General features: G+C 38.8%; 1 long non-coding RNA gene across 1 annotated transcript; it reads left to right on the forward strand.

The window, feature by feature from the left end:
* Positions 1 to 1,486: 1,486 nt before the first annotated feature.
* LOC103476478 (uncharacterized) lies at positions 1,487 to 5,151 on the forward strand. Its single transcript, XR_535479.2, has 3 exons — positions 1,487 to 1,768; positions 2,236 to 2,494; positions 4,088 to 5,151. It is a non-coding gene; the product is annotated as an uncharacterized LOC103476478 (long non-coding RNA).
* The last annotated feature ends 502 nt before the right edge of the window (positions 5,152 to 5,653 follow it).

The raw sequence follows: 5,653 nt of genomic DNA on the forward strand, positions 1-5,653 counted from the left end.
AACTAGTCTCAAATTATATTATTACACAGATGCAGTGCCCTACAAAAGTATTCGTACCCCACAAACCGCAAACGGCAACTTGATTTACTGGGATTTTATGTTGTAGATCCACACAAAAGTTTTACGTGCCTGTGAAAAGATTAAGGAAAATTATGCATGTTTTTTTTTTTGTTTTGTTTTTTCCAAAAAAAAAAAAAGAAAAGTGGTTTGCATAATGTGTTCCGTCCCACTAAACTCAATACTTTGTAGATCAAGATTGTCCAAATTTTGTATCAATTTTTCCCATGCAGAGAAGCTGAAGCCAAGTCAGACATGATAGAGAGGATCACCGGACATCAATTTTCAAGTGTTGCCATGGATACCGAAATGGATTTGACTGGGCCATTCTAACACAAACAACATGCTTTGTTTGAATGCATCCAACTGTAACTGGTTGATTATGGTAAGGGGGGGAAAAAAAAATCATCCCCAAAGCATAATGCTGCCGCCACCATGTTTCACGATAGTGATATGTTTAGGGTGATGCTCAGTGCTAGTTTTCACATAACATGTGTCCCCTATATGACTTGTGGTAAACTGCAACACAAGACTTGTAAACAGGTCTACACACAAATGTTTTTGAAAAAAAAAATCATGTATTATTGTCTTTTACTAAATAATAACCGATCCCCACAAACCCCCAACAAAAACACACCAGTTAGTGGCTGGCAACGACCTGAACGAGTCTAAATTCTCCGAACACCGTTTATGACAAACTGTAACATGTTATTAGAGGCTTTAGCTTCTCTGAGGCAGAAATCAACCATAAACCGTGTTTACATTGAAGAAAGCAGAGAGGGGACATGGACTTTGAGTCGGCCTGTATCTCCCACTGCTGCCGGAAAATGTGCAACTAATGCATGAGTTCTGCTGTAATTTCCTCGCGCACACATACAGAAAGGTTGTGTGTCTGCGTGTGCGCGCATGAGAGCCGACTTTTCTTCCTATAGCCTGAAAATTCATTTAGCTAAAATTACTGCAAACGTGTAAAAAAAAAAAAAAGATAGTGGAGATTAGTTCTCCCTCATGCCTTGTTGCTCGCAGTCCGAGCAGCGCTCCGGCAGCCGGGGTTTGACTGCGGGATTACACCGCGCGTCTGAGAGGAGGAGCGCGAGCCCGAGCTGAGAGAGAGAGAGAGCGCGAGAGACTTTAGTCAGATTAAAACATTTGGGAGAGCGGCCCTTAAAAGTCACTATCTTATTTCTTTTCCTCCTTTTTTCTTTCTTGTTTGGTGAACAACAGAGAGTCTGTTTCATCCGCAACAATATGCGCGTATAAATCAGCCCCCTCCGTTTCTGTCTCTCCTCCGAGCAACTATTGTGTTTCTACCGCTTTTATCGGGCTGAATGCTATTTACACTAAGGAAGAAGCAAAAAAAAAAAAAAAAAAAAAACAGGAGACACTTTGCAATCTTTAAAAAGAAAAAAAAAAGAAACGGCGACGTTTTAATTGCCTCGCGTCTCTCCAGCATGGCTGGCAGATCCGAGGCTGTGAAATGTGAATTCCTGAGCCTGTGGCCGCTGGGAGCGGTGGAGACGTGGAGCAGAAAGCCCATGCATGACTGCCCTCTTTAGGGAGGCCGGGTAACTGTCCGAGTACATGGAGGCTTGGAAAGCTTTGGAGACGGCGCAAAATGCAACCACGTCTCCTTTTACGCACGGATCTCCAGGGCGCACAGAAACACTGCGATCAGCATTTTGTTGCTGCTGTTTAGAGCTGGAGAGCTGCAGTGAGTCACAATATTTTAAAAATAAAAACGGTTTTACTGCCTTAAAAGTACAACTAAAAGTAGTTATTTTTTTGACTTTTTAATATAATTTGTTTCTAGTGGAAAAACTGAATAATTTTCATTTGATTTGCGTTGTATTTCTCAGCATACGGCTTTAAAAAAAATTTAAATCAGGAAAATGTAATTATTAAGTCAATCTATTATTACTTTGGTGTTTAACTAAGCTTTGATTATAGAAAGCTTAGTTAAATCATTTTTTTAAACAATCAAAGCTTGCTAAAATAACAATAAATCTAAATTTAAAATGTACTGTCTGTGTTTTAATAAACGTGAAAACTTTTACATTATTCGTGACTGTTTTGCGCTCGGGGAATTTTTTTTTTTTTTCCACGCAGCTAACCTACATTACATCTGTCTTCAACATTTTTAACCCGTTTTTTTTTTTTTCTTCTTCTTCTTTTCTTCAGGCTTTTATCAAGACAAAACATGGAACATTGTAGTTCGTCGCAGTGATTGCAGGCTTCGGCTGTCCTCTTTAAACACACGCTGACCGCGGAGTGAACCATCAGGTATAATGAATGGAGCAGAAACGTGTTCCAGAGCAGTGGAGGTGTCCACACAGGCCTGTCTTCCTCCCACAAGGCACATATGTTTGCGCGTTTGTGGCTCAGTGAGGGAAACCCAGACCAGGAGGCTGTGCGTTTCATACGAGACGGTTAAATCTCGGTGAGTGTTCGAGCGGAGGAGCTTTCAGTGCACAAACAGAGCAGAAAACACGGAGCTGAACATGCCGAAGTGACTACTACCGTTTGTTAAATGTGTTTTCACTTAATGCTGGTTTTGTAATCTCTTGGTAAAGTCGCATCTATAAAATATATGATTCCCCCCCCCNCCTGCCATGTATTTGTTTCTATATCTCACTTTTAAAGCGGCGTGTAGTTGTTTTAATTCAGGTCGGCCAGAAAAAGTATTTATCTAAAATAGGCCTTGAGACATATTTAAGTCCTGCCTCCTCTTCTGTGTTTTCCACCGATAATTTGGGCTTTAAAACATGCTGGGTTTTGAAAACGTGAAGACGTCACAGCATATTTCAAAGCAGGAAGGACGTGAGAACAATATATTCGAAAAATGGGTCACCCACGTTAAATTTACAGGCTGTCATATTTATATTTTGAAATATATTACAGGTTGGTATATTACATTGCCATATTTAATACTAAAAAGAAAAACATATAGATAATGGCTAAATTCTCTTTAATAATAATTTGGAGTAGGTCCACTGGTATGTTGTCTATTGTGAAGAAACATAAAGTCGTGAAAGTTAACTGTCATAAGACTGCAACCAGTTAGCAACACAATTAACACACTGTAAAATTAATTTAGGATAATATAAAATGTCAGGCATTAAATATATTTAAAATACACCCAAGTATTTTGGTTTATTAAATATTGAAACATTAACCACGTTTCTCAAGTAACATATCCTACCTAAACACAATAAGAAACCATTGAGTCAACAGTTAGCACATCCACCAGAGAATTGTGTAGCTGATATGTTTAAAATCAGCTACACAATATAAATGGACTATAAATGAGAGCATCAAGGTAGCCACAGATAACCGCCTGAAGACTTGCTGAGTCAGAGCAGGAATTTAAGTTTGTATCAAGTGTAGCTAGTTTAGCTAATTTGGCTAGTTAGTGATACAGTCAAACTTGCTAGCAAGCTAAGCTTTTTAGCTCTGATGTAGCCATTGCTAATAAATGGTGTGCCTTAAAAGGCACAAATATTACTGTCTAAGAGAAGATTTTTAATGTTTAAAACTATTTTAGTCTTTTATTCTTTAACTGGTTTAGCGATGGAGCAAATTTCCTGGCAGCCAGGCTTCATAACCTCAAAGCATCTGCTGGTAATTAGATATTAGGTGAAAGGTTTTTATGTCTTTTTTTGATACATTTTAAATGTTTATCCTTGTGACATTATCTACTTTACTTGCCACTCTTTCATTATGTTGTTTTCATTTTGTTTTTTAAGCTTTGAATTGACACGACAATTTGTAAAGGATAGAAAGCTAAATGGCCTAATGCGACCTGTTGTGTCAAAGATTTAAGTCCGTTAAAACCAGAAAAGCAAACGCCACATTATTTTTAATTTATTTATTTTGAGTAAAATTAAATCAAAAGCCCATTTGAATTCATCCAATTTAGTTGGGGTCTTTTTTGTATGTCTAAATATATAACATTTCTACTCAGGATTGTTGATTAAAATGTACCTAAATGAAAAAGTTCCAAAAATATTTTTTTTTCTTTTTTTTTAATCAGATCATTCAGAAAACAACTGGACCGATCACAAACACAGAGCTCAGATAGTTTTTCCAGCATCTTCCCACTTTATGAAATCAGTCTGAAGCAGAATCCAGATGAGACGCTGGCCTGTGAACACCTCAGAGGACAGACTTTCTAGAACCTCCTCCTAGGAAGGTCCGTCGCGTGGCAGCTGGTTCTGAAACAAAAGGAGGCACAAAAAAAAAAAAAAAAAAGCTCCAACAATCTGTTGGTGGAGAAAAAGAGAGCCGGGGAGCAAAAAGAATCGAGAAAGACTGTTGAGGGCCATTTTGGATGTCATCTGTCTCCTTGGCGACGGGGCCCCGGCCCTCAAAAGCCCCTTGGGCGCGCGGATTGTTTGAGAGGAGCCCGCTATTTTCTGCAGCATCATTTATCACTGTCACCACATAATGATTCCCCTCGCAGCTCCTTATTGATGTTTGTAATTGCATTATCTCATAAGGGGGGGGGGGGGATGATCAATGGAGCCGAGAGGAGCACAGAGGGGTCAGGAGATGCCGGATTGCTGTTTGTCCATTTAATGCAAGCAGGCTCTCATTATCTGGAGCCTCTCCAGCCTGTACTGCTCTCCTCTAAGGTTGTTTTTTTTTTTTCTGCTGTGATGAGAGGAAGAAGACGATGGAAAAAGGGAGGCAAACAGTTGGTTTGATTTGTTTAACCCCTGCACGTCACCGATAAACAATAGAAATGTCGAGAAAATCCAGGTGAAGGGGAGAATTACTGCTGTGAATGTGAGGAAACGAGGCTAAAGTAGCTTTGGAGTTCTCTTTGTCTGAAGTTGCTCCATGTTTTGTGATGATTACAGCCGCGGCTCTGAGGGTTTAAATGGACCGTTAGCCGGCTGAGGGGAGCTGAGGACTCACAAGTCGGACTCAGTTTTCTTTTAGCTGAGCAAGTTCATTTGGAACGGAAACGTTCTGAGGTTCAAGACGCACTAACTGAACAGCTGCTGAAGAAACCGGATGGTTACACTTAATGCTTCTCACCACAGTGTCTGTTGTTGGAATGTAAAATGAACTGATTGTTTTTGTTAATTAAAAAGGAAGAAAAAAAAAAACATAAAACAATGATTTAGTTTTTGCAAAAACCTTTTTGATTTGACCAGCTTTCACTAAAACCCATACATGAAAGCATCTAATTTTGCTTTATCGTCTGATGATTTCTGCTTTAAAAGAAACATTTTGGATCATTTAAAGTGCAGCCTAATCCTGATATGCAGAGAAACTTAGTATGGTAGTTTGTGCAACCTGACAGTCTGATATCCACTCAGCATGGCCTGTTCTGTAGCCATGATGAGCTGCATGTCATTTCATGAGTCACAGTTTTTATTTTTAAGTTGTTTTTGTTTCAAAAGCTGACACAAAATCAGCTATGTTAAAGAAAACATGTTAAGAAAACTTTCATTTGAGTCAGTTTTTCACCATAATAGCTAAAGCTACAGTCGTTAGCTTTACATTGATTTCAGTCAGAAAAATATTTTTTTTCCATTTCAACAAGTTGACAACATGTTTTTGAAATTTTAGCAACATAAATATGTCAGAA

Source organism: Poecilia reticulata, linkage group LG15, assembly GCF_000633615.1.
Source record: "Poecilia reticulata strain Guanapo linkage group LG15, Guppy_female_1.0+MT, whole genome shotgun sequence".
Taxonomy (NCBI): Eukaryota; Metazoa; Chordata; class Actinopteri; order Cyprinodontiformes; family Poeciliidae; genus Poecilia; species Poecilia reticulata.